At 45.8% G+C, this 16297-nt stretch overlaps 1 pseudogene; it reads right to left on the reverse strand.

Moving 5' to 3' along the window:
* Window positions 1-1485: 1485 nt before the first annotated feature.
* On the reverse strand, window positions 1486-1666 carry LOC138781876 (U2 spliceosomal RNA; annotated as a pseudogene).
* Window positions 1667-16297: the final 14631 nt, after the last annotated feature.

The following is a 16297-nucleotide window of genomic DNA, read 5'->3' on the forward strand; positions in this document are numbered from 1 at the left end:
TTGTCGGGCGTCGACTGCGCATCGCTACGTGTAATAGCGGTACGTGGTCGGGGGCTGACGATATACATTACCTATCTAGGCTGCAGGGTTCCTCTTGCGGTCTTTTCCCCGGGTCCTGCACGCTCCAGCTTCAGAGCGGCCTGTCTAAGCTGACAGGCCGCTCAGCCAATCACTGCCTGGGACTGCCGCAGCCAGTGATTGGCTGAGCGGCCTGTCAGCTGACCCGGGGAGAAGAAGACCGCAAGAGGAGCTCTGCAGCCTGGACAGGTAATGTATAAAGTTAAGCAAGGGCCGCAAGGACATCGGTAATGATGTCCCTGCAGCAGTTCTTGTTAAAAGATAATCGGGCCGTGTAATAGGCCCAGTAAACAAGCGCCGATCTAGCAGATCGGCGCTCGTTTACACTTATTATCGGGCCATCATCGCTCCGTGTAATACTACCCTAAGGGTCCTATTACATGGCCCGGTACTGAGGAGCAAGCAGCGCCAACCTGTCAGGTCAGTGCTCGCTTTCCCCTCTTTCCCCGCTCTCTTGCTATTACACAGCCTGACATTAAGGTGCAAGCAAGCGCCAATCGGTCTGGTCAGCGCTCGCTTGCGCCTGTTCCCTGCTCACTGTTGGTGCTGTTACATGCACCGACAGTGAGCGTGGCGAAGCGGGGAGCTGCGTGAGGAGATGGCCGGATGAACTTTTGATCAGCTGGGTAGCACATAGAAGATAGCAGCGATCTGCTGCTGCTACTTCTGTCATGTGGATGAATGGCCAGAAGCCCGTTGTTATTGGGATATTGGTTCATGCAGAAAGGCAGTGATCAGCCAATATTGTGCATGTCGGCTGATCTTGCTTTTCAGTATGAGCTATTACAGGAAATGACTATCGGCCGGAACAGCCATTAATTGGCCAGGTACAGTCGATAATCATTTTGTCTAATAGTACCCTAAGGGAGAAATTTATTAAAGGCTTTGGGGGACATTTATCAAACTAATTGCGCGTGTTTTTAGTCTAATATATCTAGTTTGTGCTCAAAATAAATCTAATATGAATTTTTAAAGATTTTTTTAGATGCGACTTTTTGAATTAGAGTTTTTTTTGTTAATTAGATCGAAAGTGCGCCAGAATTCTTTTTTAGCTAAATTTATTAACTGCGCAATTTTTAAAAAAGTCGCATATATTGGCGCATCGCTATGTCTGCTCCGAACCAGGTGAATTTATAAGACTAATTAAAAGACCATTATTTTTAAGACACATTTACTATGCTATTAGACAATTTACATAAATTTGACTAAACACATTGGATTGGAAATTATGCCAAAACATCTTTGACAAAATCGTGTTTTTTAGATTTGTTAGTAATAATCCCCCTTTGTGCCTATTTTTAGGTGAATAATTGGATTTTTCACCCATTTTTGGTCTAAGTTCTATTTTGGAACCAGTTTTCGACAGGTGAATATCTTTTAACATTTTTTTTTAATCTGCCTGTTTTTTTATTGTGCACTGAACCTGGAGGCACTGCAATATCAGGTCAATGCCTGATATTGCTCTTTTTCCATCTCCCTGTTCTTAAAATCCATTTAATATATGGTCCCCAAATAGGGGACATATCAAATATTAAACTAATAAGAACATATACTAGACTCGATCTTTGCCAAAAGGCCAAAAAGCGATTAATCTGCCTGTTTTGAGTATTCACCCAAACATCGGCATAATCCGGGATTCCCAATTTATCTTTTTGAACTTTTTTAAAAGTCGCAAAATCTGGTGTAGGCTTACATCTGGTCAGTTCCAGGGGAATTTGTTTGCAACTTTTTTTTTTTTGCAACTTTTTACTTAGATATGTACACTTACTATGACTTTTCCATAAATCCCACACAATATATTGGAACAAAATAAACAACCCACATTAGAATAGTCGCACACATTAGACTCCTTAGTAAATGTCCACCTATGTGGAAGGCCTATGAGTGCAAAAAGTCTAATGGTATACAGTGTCTATAGTCCATCGTAATGCGCATAGGGATAATAACTTCACATTGTGTTATTCCTTCAGTATACTCCACACTTTCCAATTAATATGGATATTAGGGACATATGATGTAACGTGGGCACATCACATATAAAGCTTGATCTTAGTGAGCAGTGTCAGTTTGTGGAGTTGTGATCGGCAGGAAGTTTGGGGAGGAATTATAATGCAAGCATATTTAAGATGGCAATGAGAGCATATCAGAGTTATATTCTTATTCTCCTGATGACATTGCTTAGGCAATGAAACATGGTAATTATAAATTAGCAATATACAATATTTGTATACAAGATTTGAGAGTGCAGTACTGCAGATTCAACTCACTACCACAAATATAAGTCCAGGACATGAGATTGTAAGAGGTCCAGGCCTCAATGTCCTCAGCATGTGTGGTGTCCCACTAGGGGTGTTACTGTTGTATACACCCTTCGTAAAAGTCTGTACTTTTTGTGGTCTTAAGATGAAAGTAGTATTAACAGTTGACCACTTGATGTCGCTGTATTATGTATTAGTGTATGGAAGCTGCACAGCTGAAGGATCGCAAGGGGTTGTTGTGTTTATGTGTTACCAGAATCTGTAGACCAGTAGGATTTCTGCTTTCTTCTTTCCTATCACCTCTCCTCTCTGTTCTTCTACTGCACTCTTTTAACCCAATCACAGCACACCCTACACGCTGTAGAGAAAGTTAGTTCCATGGGTGGGGGAGGAGCAAGAGTCTTCTGTTCGGGACTGTGTGGAGAAAGGATGCAGACTAAACAGCTCTTCACAGCAGTCCCATCTGGGTCCTGGCCCTCTGCCAGGTCCCCAAGCGTGTCAGTCTTAGCCAGTACCCCGCATGGGTAGGACACAAGACAGTACACTGTTATTACACTGTTATTAAGTACCTACACCAAGCACTATGCAGTGTTAAACCTCTCATGAGAGGACTAGCCAAAAGATAACCTCTACCCACCCCGTGGACAAGGAGAAGTTACAGTGCAGGTCAGTATCCATACTAGAGCCACAGAGCCAGGAACTGATTCGGGCTGAGCAAAGTTGCAGTAAGCCTATGAACTCTGTCTCGCAGTGTGGGTGTCAGCAGGGAACCCTCAGCATTCCACTCAATCCAGGTAACAAGGTCTGGGGCCTGTGTCACCCATTAGTACGGTTCGGTCAAGGCTAGTGGGCATAAGGTGGTGCAAAGACTGAAATCAAAAGTCAATACACAAGCACAGGTGTTCTTATTCTTATTCTTCTCCTTCTTCTAAGTATTCTACCTCATCCTTCAACATCCCGGCAGAGCACATTACTACATGGGTTGAGACTCCACGGCATCCTCCTCTCTGCTACTCTACTTATTGTCTTACTCAGTACAAACACAACCAACCCGACTATATCCTACACTGCACTTATCCTACAGATCTGGCCGTTCTATTGCCAGGTGTTTATTGGAACTTTGTCAAGTCTGTCTCAGAGACTTTATTTAAGGAAACTTCAGATTGCCTATTTTGTATTACCTGCTGCACATTTACAAGTAGTAAACTAACTCAACTTTTTTTCAAGAGTCTGTGATTTTTCATCACCACCTGCACAGCATACACACTGCAACCTTGGGACACTTCCCCTTTCTGTGGGTGGCGGGTCCTACTATCCAGGAGGGTAATTATACCACTCTGGCCACCTGTGACTACATCATCTGTGACACTATCCCAAGGGACCCGGTAGCAACCCGGCAGGACACCGACCACAGGGGAAAAGGGTACTACCGGCCTTCCACCCTAAAAGCAGGTGTGCCATCACACCTGTGTGCCCCTCAGGACTGGCGTCACGTGACAACCCATTAAGGTCCAGCTGTATCTTGGCAATCCACTGTTACGGCCGCGGCGGCGTCCCGTGCTCCTCCCAATGCAGCCGCCGGAGTCCATGTGCAGGGACCCGGCGCTGCTGCCTGTTCGGCCCTGGGGGGCGCCTTACCTCGCCCTGCTCCTGTCTCCGTCTGTGCCGGCCGGCGCGCACGTCCCCGCCTCCTAGGGCGCACGCGCCGGCTGTCTCAGATTTAGAGGGCCAGTCCGCCCCTAATTGGTGTATGCACACAATCACTCCCTATAAATTCCAGCATGCCCTGTCCCTCATGTTGGAGCCTCTACATGCTTCCCATAGCGTTTGGCCCACTGTCCCTAGTCCCTGTCCGCTGCTATAAATCCCAGCATGCCCTGTCCCTCGTGTTGGAGCCTCTACATGCTTCCTATAGCGTTTGACCCGCTGTCCCGGTCCCTAGTCCCTGTCCGCTGCTTACCCATTGTTCCTGAGCACTGCCTGCCACCTGCGGTTAAGCCTACAGACCTCTGCCTGCTGTTCCTGCCACGCCTCGCCTGCTGTCACTAGCAACCAAGCCAGGGGTAGCGACCTGGGGGTCGCCTGCCGCAGCAAGTCCATCCCGCCTTGCGGCGGGCTCTGGTGAAAACCAGCGGCCCCTTAGACTCCGCTCCCTGGTGCGGTTAATACCATCACTAGTGACGGTTCAGTGGATCCACGACTCCAGGCGTTACATCCACCACAGGAGTGGTGTCACACTACAACACCTAGCAAGTGACCGGCCATCCCTCCAACATAACATCACACTGGGGGGCACACCACACATGTAGCAATGGGTTAAAACTCAATGCATGTTATACTGAAGGATTGGAGTTGGAAAACATTGCTTTACAGGGCTTTAAAAATGCCACCAAAATAGTATGATTTAGGGTTAGGGTTGTTTTCTTTTAGTCCATTAGCAGCATGATTAGTATGGGGATTTCTCCCCCCTGTTGATTGGTAGGACATATAGGGGTTTTAATAAATATGCCATAGTATAAAGGAACTCCTATACTCCATCCCCTTTATTGAATAAAAACTGCCTAGTAGGGAGTCTTGTCCTGCTACTGTACTAAGGGCAGACAGATTCACATTCTAAATTGTAAATTTCCCCTGTGTTCTGTAGCAAGAAGATTCCTGTAGGGTGGAATCTCCTGCTCAGATCTTAGACAGACCTTTCAAAGGAAGTATTCTAAGATCCTTTATAGAGACTATTATGTTTCTGGAGTCCCCTTTTGGCTGAGCTATAATCTACTCTATAAAAACTAAAGAGTGCTTAGCTACAGAAGTAGAAAGAACCTTTTCTATTTATCTCTTAGGATACATACAATAAATACTAGAAGCTTTGCAGCCACTACTAGGGCTGGAAAAGGAAAGTATTATTTCCTGGATAAGGTTGAAGACCTTGGCCCAGGTCTAAAGCAACCAAACTGATATAAGCTTGAGAGGCTCTGTCTTTGGAAAGAAATTGGAGCAATAAAGCAAAGAGCCTACAAGATGGCTGCCACAAACAGACAATAATGATATATAAAGGAGCCCTTAAAGCAAATGTACCATCAGTACATTCTCTTTTAGTTTTGCAAATGGATAGAACAGTGCCAGCATGCGAAAGCAGGTGCCGCTGTCCTTTTTTTGAACTGTGGCCCATTTCCTGCATACAGCGTCATTCTATTCCCGGGCACCGGCTGGGGGTGAAGCACTGGAGGCGGGCCGACCTTTCCCCAGTGGGAGGAAACCCCCTCCCCTCTATGACATGGCTCCAGTGCTTCACCCCCAGCTGGTGCCAGGGAATAGAAAAGCTCTGTACACAGTAACCGGGCCTCGGCTCAAAAAAAGGACTATGGCGCTGGCTTCCCCGTGCTGGCAATGGTCTATCCATGTGCAAAATTTAAAGCGAATGTGCTGATCGTACATTCGCTTTAAGGACTTCTGTCCTTTGGATGAGTCTGCCTTGTCAGAAAGATCTCATGATAGTAAGTTGACCATACAGTGTGCTACTGTTGAGACAATGAACAGAAATCAGCTGTGAGATGTGGAGGAATATAATAAGTTTTTAATTTGCCTGCAGCACCACCACAGGAAAAGTTAGGCATTACACAGTGCCCATTCAATTCAATGGGTTATTTGTGTAATGAGGGCAGGGCAGCTCCTGCAAAGTGAGAAATGCTCCTAGTAGCCTCTCTCCACCGTAGCCTAGAGACGAGCGTCTTAAATATTGTACCCCTATCGCCAAAACATAATTTCATATTGATATGGGAAAAACACATGTCATATATCTTTATTAATATGAATAGCAAAATCACCGGCAAGTTTTAAAGTTCATTTCTCTCAACAATGTGATTGTCTCTTTTCTTTGAAATGTTTCAAGGCTAATATCATGCAAATATACCTATCAGCATCAGACTCATTTGTAATTCCTTTGTTCAAAGTAGATTAAATTAATATTAATATAAAAAAAATAGCTTAAAGCTATTGTTTTTTTCTTACTAAATGATTTTATGAATATTTACTAGATTGATCTTTGTCAAGTTTTCCCATACATATCTTACCTCAATGTGGAGGCAGCTGCGGACGGGAATATTATGATTCTATTGTTTTTACAAAAACGAATTAACATTTTGCATGGCTTAACATGAGTGCCATGAAAAACTGCAAAAAATATAAATTTTTAAAAACGTAATGTATTGTTAGAAAATCACCTAATGTTTGTGTACACCTAATGTGTGCGTGTGTGTATATATATATATATATATATATATATATATATATATATATATATATATATATACATATATATATATATATATATATATATAAAATCATCTTTCTTAAGAATATATAAATATGAAAAGATAAGGTGAGATAACAGTGCCAAAGTATTTCTCACAGAACACCAGACTACAGTTTAGGTAATTTTTCAATGTCCCCAGCAAATTTATGAAATGTCAAACTGACAAGCATGTCAAACCAAAGAATAAAGTTCAGATAAGGGAGATTTATTTATTTAAGTTGTACCTGGAGGTATGAGGGGCATTAGGGAGGGCAACTAGCATTTGTGAAGGATTACAAAGTCAGGCTATGTTCACACGCTGTATAAGACCGGCCGTTCCCATCTCAGAAAAAATCATCCCCGCCGGTACTGCAGTACCGGCTGGATAATCTTTAGCACCGCTGAGTTCTGATGCCATGCCATGACGTCAGTTTCTCGCGGCCCCGCTAGGGATCCCGGCCGGAGTGTATACTATGTGTATGCACTTAGGCCGGGATTCCCTCAGCCTGCAGCACAATGTAAGTTCCATACTAATCACGGCCGTTGCAACAACAGCCGTGATTACTGCAGAAATTACGTTGTGTGAACATAGCCTCAGTCAGGTCTCCAGGTACTTCAAAGCAAGCATATTGTTGGAGTTTCTAGCTAGCTTGCTTGCCTTATTTTCATGGGTATTCCTTATATTAAGTTATGCTGTAAATCCTCCACTATGCCTTTTTTTCAGAGGATGGCTTATTTTCGGGGAAACAGGGCATATATAAACATGCAATTTTTCTGTATCCCTAAATTAAATCTGATTTTAACATCAGAACTCGTTCACTTTGTCAATAGGCAATGCCAGGGGATGTATAAGGCAAATTTTTATTCATCTATTTAGCCAGATTGGTCAAATCTATATTTTAATTATGTCTATGTTACTATTAATAATGTATATAAGGAAATCCGGAAGCATGGAGCCCTGTTGAAAAGGAATATAGGCACATGAAAGTCATCTGGAATGTGAAACACTAGTCAGGTCTGCCATCTAGTGGTCACTTAATATATAGCTGCATTTAATAAAAAGTTACAGTGAGCATCAGTTGCAGAAATGTAAACTACATGTAAATAAAGAATTATTACAGATCTAGGAATATACAATGAAGATATCAGTGAAAATTATTGAATGGGGGGATTCTATTAAAATCATCTCTTCATTATGCATCAGGGATAACAGGAGAACATATTTTCAAAAGGTCTGGACATACATACAGTATTTTGCTGTTTTGCACTGCCTTGTTCTAATACTAGTTTTGCTGATTGGTAATACATTTTAACATTTCTGTGTGTGCTTTTGTTGGGTTGTTTTTGGTTTCTGTAGATTTTTTTATTTTACCAGTTGTGAGAGTACCATACATAGTTACATATCCATATCAGTATAACAATGATAAAAAATAATATTAATTTAATCCTATATTAAACAAGTCATGAGATTCAGATCTATTGGTTGACCATATAAATCTCCAGAGTTTACTGATCCCAGAAACCTACTGTTGTATTTAAAATCCCAGTCATCCCTTTCCCAAGCACCAACAATATGCAACAGCACTAGGAGACAGATTTAATTATGATCTCACATTCTTCATGTGTAAACAGCAGTCAGATCAAATAAAACTGTGTACAGTGTGTGCTGATTTATTGTATGAAAGATAAGGGAAAGCTAGCACAACGTTATACCAGTAACACACAAAGTCTATTGGGTTTCCAAGCCTATAATACAAATTAATATAAGTGCAGTCAAAAGTATATAATAAATATAAATAGTATATAATAGTATATATAAAAAGTATATAATAAAAAAAAAAATCATAGCTTTTTATTGAATTGTCACCTTGCATGACACTTTGACATATCTGCCGTTTTATTGTTTTAGCATATTTAATGCCAGGGCACAACTATGTTTGGCTCTTTAACACTGCTAGGAGGTTTCTGTAAATACAAAACCACTAAACCTGCCAGAAAGCAGTAATCATGTGTAATCAAACTAACTATACCCCAGAAAAAATAACACCACCTGGTGACCACTATGTGCATGGCATTTATATTGTTACACAATGAAAAGAGGGATATGTGCCTCACACACTCACACATTGACTTACATGCCTATATATATATATATATATATATATATATATATATCAGAACATGACTGGGAAACTATACTAAGAGTATATGCTCCAAACAAAGGTATGACATACACAGAAATAATGTAAACCAAGTTGTCACCTTACCCCCACTAGTGCAGGGGCGGACAAAGACTGCAAAGGGCCCCTGTGCAAAAAATGTGTTTGGGCTCCCCTAACCCATTTGTTTCTCAGGCTTGAAGGCGCACACATATGTACACCTGGGTATCCGGTACATGTGCCCTGGTTTCTCCGGAGAGCCCTACAGCGCAGCACAGATGCCAGGGCCCACTAAAGCATTGTACTGTAGTCTGTGCAGGCCTCAGTGAGGGACTGGGGAACCTGTGGTCAATAAATAGACCTGATCATGGGGGGCACCCAAATAAAGAACCCGTCAGAAGCAATATGCAGACCTTGTCCCATCTTGGACTGATTTATCTGTGATCACAACTCCCAGGATAACAGTAACTACAACTCTTAGAATGCCTTACACTTATGTAGCTCTCAGAGAATGCTGGGAGTTATAGTTTCAACCCCTTGAGTTGACTGCTCATTTGTACTTCAAATCCCAGCACATCCTGAGGGCTGCAGACTACAGTAAATGCTGGGAGTTGTAGCGTTTGCAGCTGTTGTACTTGAAGAGTCCTGGATGCATTATACACTGGATGCTGTGTGGGGGATGAGAGTATATAGCTCAGAGTGTGGAAGTGACGCCAGAGCAGCACTAATAGGGGATAGAACAAAAGGGCCCTTAATCACTATTGGGGCACAGGTGGGATACATGTACTGTGTGTCTGCACAGGTGGTATACATGTACTGTGTGTCTGCACAGGTGGGATACATGTGCTGTATGTGGCTGCACAGGTGGGATACATGTACTGTATGTGGCTGCACAGGTGGGATATACATGTTCTGTATGTGGCTGCACAGGTGGGATATACATGTACTGTATGTGGCTGCTTAGGGGGGAGATGAAAGAGAAAAACAACCATGCTGCAGGAGGGAGAGGGGCACAGTGTCACGGCCGCGGCGGCGTCCCGCGTTCCGGGCCGCCGCCGCGACCGCTTCCTGCCCCATGCAGCAGCCGGTGTCCATAGTCGGGGACCCGGCGCTGCTATCGCCTCGGCCCCGGGGGGCGCCTCACCTCTCCACGCTCCTGTCTCCCGCTGTGCCGGCCGGCGCGCGCGTCCCCGCCTCCTAGGGCGCGCGCGCGCCGGCTGTCTCAGATTTAAAGGGGCAGTGCGCTCCTAATTGGTAGTTGCACCTAATCACTCCCCTATAAATCCCAGCATGCCCTGTCCCCTGTGTTGGAGCCTCTACATGCTTCCCATAGCGTTTGGCCCAGCTCCCTGTTGTTCCTGTGTCCTGTCCGTTACCTGGTCCCAAGTCCCTGTTCCTGAGCCCTGTCCGTTACCTGGTCCCAAGTCCCTGTTCCTGAGTCCTGTCCGTTACCTGGTCCCAAGTCCCTGTTCCTGGTTCCTGTTTCCCTGTCACTCCACCTGTTCCCGTGTCCAGCCTGTCACGTGCGCTCTCACCTGCAGACCATTGCCTGTGCCATCTCCTGCCACGCCTCGCCTGCCGACACCAGCAACCAAGCCAGGGGTAGCGACCTGGGGGTCGCCTGCCGCAGCAAGTCCATCCCGCCTTGCGGCGGGCTCTGGTGAAAACCAGCGGCCCCTTAGACTCCGCTCCCTGGTGAGGTTTGTGCCATCGCTGGTGCCGGTCCAGTGGATCCACTACTCCGGGCGTTACAGTAGGCTCCAACCATGGATCCCGGCGAGGTGCCTGATCTCCGTGATGTCGCCAGAGTGGTCACTCAGCAGGCGCAACAAATCCAGAAGCAGTCACAGCAGATCCAGCAACTCACTGCCGCCTTACAGCAGCAGACTACTGCCCAGCGCACACCACCTCCTGACGCTTCTTCTTCACTCCGACTGGCCCTCCCAAGCAAGTACTCTGGGGACTCTAAGTTGTGCAGAGGATTCTTGACTCAGTGCACCATGCACATTGAACTTTTGAGTAGTCAGTTTTCCACCGAGCGCTCTAAAGTGGCTTTCATCATCAGCCTATTAGAAGGTAGAGCCCTGGCCTGGGCCACGCCACTGTGGGACCGTGATGATCCAGTTGCTGCCAATCTCCGGGCCTTCCTATTCGAGTTTCGCTCCGTCTTTGAGGAACCTGCCCGTGCTTCTTCAGCCGAGACTGCTCTCCTCAACCTCTCTCAAGGCAGCTCCTCTGTTGGTGACTACGCCATCCAGTTCCGCACCCTGGCAGCCGAATTGGACTGGAACGAGGCCGCCCTATTGGCCACCTTCAAGAAGGGCCTGTCTAGTCGTGTGAGAGACGTGCTCGCTGCCCGAGACCTGCCTACCTCCCTGAACGAACTCATTCTACTGGCCACCCGAGTTGATACTCGTTTTTCGGAGAGGGAGGAGGAGGTTCGGCATGAACATTTACTAACCCGTTCCCGTCGCCATCCCCAGCTGGCGCCGGTTTTCCAGAATCCTGACCTTTCGATGTCCCAACCCTCTCCTGAGATTCCTATGCAGGTGGAACGGGCTCACCTGACGCCTGATGAAAGAATCCGGCGCCTGGAGCAGAATCTCTGTCTCTATTGCGGTGGTTCCGATCACTTCCGGCTGGGATGTCCCCTACGTCCCCAAACATCCGGAAAATGCTCGCACCTAGGTCCGGTGGGACAGGTGTCCCTAGGTGTGAATGCCACCATTCCAAGTCTGTCTATGCCAGTTTCCATCCGGACTCTCTCAGGACGAAATCATCAGACTACTGCCTTCCTCGATTCTGGGTCAGCAGGCAGTTTTATTGCGGCAACATTGGTCCAAAGATGGCGGCTACCCGTGACCCGACTAGCCAGGCCCCTGTCTATCTCCTCGGTCACAGGCGAAATTCTTACCGACCGTGTGTACTACCAGACCGCACCTTTAGTCCTCCAGGTGGGTCCTTTACATCAAGAAGAGATATCCTTCTACGTCCTGCCCCATTCTTCCCCCGCGGTCCTCCTGGGACTCCCGTGGCTGCAGGAACATGCCCCTCAACTGGACTGGAGAACCGGGGAGATTCTCAGTTGGGGTCAGGACTGTTCCAACCAGTGTCTCAGGTCACCTCAGACCAAGTGTACTATGTCGTTTCCTGTCCCAGCCAAGCCTCTACCCGACCTACCGGCAGCAGACCAAGACTCGGCGGATGCCTTCTCTGCCGAGGTGTACCCTCTCTCCGTACCCAAGACTAAGGTCGTGTCCTCTCACCACCGGGAGAACTTACAGAAGGTCCTCGTCCACAGACCCACAGTCCCTTGCCATGTTTTACCGCCTGATCGCCTAGCACCAGTCGTCACCTCCTCGCTTCAGAGAGTACCCCCCGGAAAGACTCATGTTCACCCTGCGCTTCGAAGAGGTATTTTGAAGTGGGGTCATTCCTCGTTGGAGGCCGGGCACCCTGGAGTCCGTAAGACCGGCCAACGGATCTCTCGCCACTACTGGTGGTCTAGTCTGTTTCAAGATGTCAAAGACTTTGTGGCTTCCTGTGCCATCTGCAGGCAAGAAAGAGGGGGAGGCCAAAGGGGGGGGGTACTGTCACGGCCGCGGCGGCGTCCCGCGTGCCGGGCCGCCGCCGCGACCGCTTCCTGCCCCATGCAGCAGCCGGTGTCCATAGTCGGGGACCCGGCGCTGCTATCGCCTCGGCCCCGGGGGGCGCCTCACCTCTCCACGCTCCTGTCCCCCGCTGTGCCGGCCGGCGCGCGCGTCCCCGCCTCCTCGGGCGCGCGCGCGCCGGCTGTCTCAGATTTAAAGGGGCAGTGCGCTCCTAATTGGTAGTTGCACCTAATCACTCCCCTATAAATCCCAGCATGCCCTGTCCCCTGTGTTGGAGCCTCTACATGCTTCCCATAGCGTTTGGCCCAGCTCCCTGTTGTTCCTGTGTCCTGTCCGTTACCTGGTCCCAAGTCCCTGTTCCTGAGCCCTGTCCGTTACCTGGTCCCAAGTCCCTGTTCCTGAGTCCTGTCCGTTACCTGGTCCCAAGTCCCTGTTCCTGGTTCCTGTTTCCCTGTCACTCCACCTGTTCCCGTGTCCAGCCTGTCACGTGCGCTCTCACCTGCAGACCATTGCCTGTGCCATCTCCTGCCACGCCTCGCCTGCCGACACCAGCAACCAAGCCAGGGGTAGCGACCTGGGGGTCGCCTGCCGCAGCAAGTCCATCCCGCCTTGCGGCGGGCTCTGGTGAAAACCAGCGGCCCCTTAGACTCCGCTCCCTGGTGAGGTTTGTGCCATCGCTGGTGCCGGTCCAGTGGATCCACTACTCCGGGCGTTACACACAGATATTGGCATAAACTTACAATAAAACTTACAGCACCAGAGAGGGGAGGGGGTCTGTGCTTTCTCTTACACAGTCCACCCTCTATCCCACAACTTCCAGACAGACACACTGACAATAATCTCTCACTGTCAGAGCTGCTGCTGTTGCTCCTCCTCTTCACAATCCTGTCCCTGGCAGCCATAACCCTGCAGGATCCCTCCAGCCCCTGTCATCACGTGCTCTCTCTCTTCTCCTCCTTACACAAGGTATTGCGGACAGTGAAGTACAGGAAGGGGGGGGGGGGTCTGTCATCACATGCTCTCTCTCCTCTCCTCCTTATACAAGGTATTTTAGACAGTGGAGTGCAGGAGGAGGTGTCAGCAGCAGCGTGCAGGAGGAGAGGAGAACCAGCCCCGACCGGGCACATCATCCAGTCACTAAGTGGGCCCCACAGGAGCATGGGGCCCGCACTTCCCGGGTGCTGGCGGGCCCCTCTATTGGCCTGGGCCTCTGTGGAGCTAAACAGGCTGCACAAGTGATAGGTCCGACTCTGCCAGTGCCTTACCAAACTTCCACAAAAAAAGAGAAAACTAGACGTACCTTTCACACTTATTTCATCAGGAGCTAATGGTTTCTGTAAATGACCAATTTAATGTTTTGTAAATTTTGTTCTCATAGAGCACATATATTATTAATATAATATATTACAATGTACTATGATTATTAATAACACACACATCATATATAGAAGATATTAAACTAGTAGAAAATTGTAATTCTTTCTTCAAAGTGTGCAAACACACATACAGTACTGTATGTGTTTATTGTGGATACGGGAGTTGATGGTTCCAAGCACATTGCAGTCTCTAAGCTAATACTTTATCATCATAAATGTGAAGCTGTGGTGGTGACGTAAAGAATTTTATAAGAATCTGCGGGCTGGGTGTTAACTATCTCATATTTAATTCTAGAAAAACTACTCTATGGAGTATTGTGAATATTGTCTATTGCTATAGCATTATCTATGGCATTTTTAAAGCTAAAATAAATTAGATGAGATTCACTTTATACACTGCCCTTAACCCCTGTGGCCACTGCAATGAATAATAGTCACCTAACCTATGTCACTTACATAGAAGACAACTGAGTGGCTGGCATTTTTTAAGCAATAATGTACAATAGATGAGAGATCAGGCGGCACTCACCAAGTCCATGAGAGGTCATTTTTTGTGGATACAAACACCAATCATCAATCAAGGAGACAAGCAACATGCAGGGACATTCCACAGGCCCCTGCATGTAACTTGTCTCTGTTGTTTGCCGATCGGTGTTTGTATCTACAATAAATGACCTCTCATGGATTCGGTGAGTGCCGCCTGATCTCTCATCTATTGTGCATCATCTATATCTTTATGGGACAGAGCACCATCATGGTCACCTGATCTTGGTCCTACTGAGTTGGCTACAATTCACACTCCTCTGCACGCTGCGTTACTGATAATTACGGTTTGAGGAACTGTGCCGGGAATCTTGTTATTCTTAGATTAGTTTTTAAGCAATAATGTATGGCTTAAGTTGGTGGATACAGTATCTCTTTAAAACAGAGGAAAAACCGGGGATGACAGCTGCTGGTGTATAAGGGAATATCTCCAGATGAGGAAGGAAATACTCAGTTCACAGTGCATGAGTGATACATCTCTGGAAAAGACAAATATGCTACATCTTGTATTCTGTTACATGTGGCCAGGTGATTGCCAGTGGTCCGGATCTGGAAGCCCCCTGTAATTAACGTTTATTGGAGAACCCTAAATTATCCCCACAAAGGCAACTAACAGGGAAATGGGAAATGTCCCTATGTATGTATGTATTGCATGGATGGGCAGCATCCACCATAGTATAAGCTGCTCTTTTTTAACAGATGTCTGCTCTGGCTCATAAAGGGGAATCCCAAGTGGAGGAACAGCTATAATGATGTCCATATATCCCAATAGGGCATATAGAGCCAAGTTGTCAGACTTTGGTGACTTTCTTGGCTTGGCCCTGTAAAATGTTGATGCTCCACTTTCCAGGTTTATTTCTTGTACTCTGCCATGGTAGAACATATGTCTCATTCACATAATACTATACCTGTTCTGTTTTGGCTATAATATATATTACAGGAGCATATTGATTTTTCTTCAAAATAAAAACATGGTATTTTAAATGTATCCAAAATTGCATTTAAGGTATTTGTGATGTGAAAGGCCTTGAAGTTGCCTATACAGTATAGAAAGGAACAGATGTTTAATATACAACAATATGTTATGCTTCAGGACCCTCTATCAATGGTATCAACCTGTTTTATGATGTGATTCATAGCAAATGTTTTATAATATGACCTTCTAAGGAAGGAATCAAAATGAAATGTTACAGGTTGACTTGAAGCACACCCTGACACCAAAGACAATGAGCATTTGATCCAAACTCATTTTAACATGTGGAAATGGAACACTTAGGTAAGTCAGATACCTGCAGCCTGCAGCCGTGATGCTAACAATTATATTATTTCCTCACATCCAAAGAAACAATCTGCTCCTTCAAAGGATAGCATATTAAACTTTTTTTGTAGGACATGTGCTAATAATTTGTTGGAAAGACGTAATCACCATTAGAATGAAGTGCTGCAATGCTTGCCAGTACTTCCAGGTATGTAGCAAAGTGCTTACATGTAAAATGTCAACTTTATTAAGATTTCTTTTAATACTACAGTTATTGAACCTGGTTTTACAATTGGCATTGATCTTTAACTGCAAGGTCTTTTTTCCTTAATACATTAGCACAATTGTTTTAGGCTGCGTTCACACTACGTATATTTCAGTCAGTATTGTGGTCCTCATAGTGCAACCAAAACCAGGAGTGGATTAAAAACACAGAAAGGATCTGTTCACACAATGTTGAAATTGAGTGGATGGCCGCCATTTAATGGCAAATATTTGCTGTTATTTTAGAACAACGGCTGTTATATTGAAATAATGGCCGTTATTTACTGTTATATGGCGGCCATCCACTCAATTTCAACATTGTGTGAACAGATCCTTTCTGTGTTTTTATTCCACTCCTCGTTTGGTTGCAATATGAGGACCACAATACTGACTGAAATATACGTAGTGTGAACCCAGCCTAAGATGAATAGTGATCTTGTTCTACTACAGTAAGAAAATTTT

The sequence above is a fragment of the Dendropsophus ebraccatus genome, chromosome 1, assembly GCF_027789765.1.
Source record: "Dendropsophus ebraccatus isolate aDenEbr1 chromosome 1, aDenEbr1.pat, whole genome shotgun sequence".
Taxonomy (NCBI): Eukaryota; Metazoa; Chordata; class Amphibia; order Anura; family Hylidae; genus Dendropsophus; species Dendropsophus ebraccatus.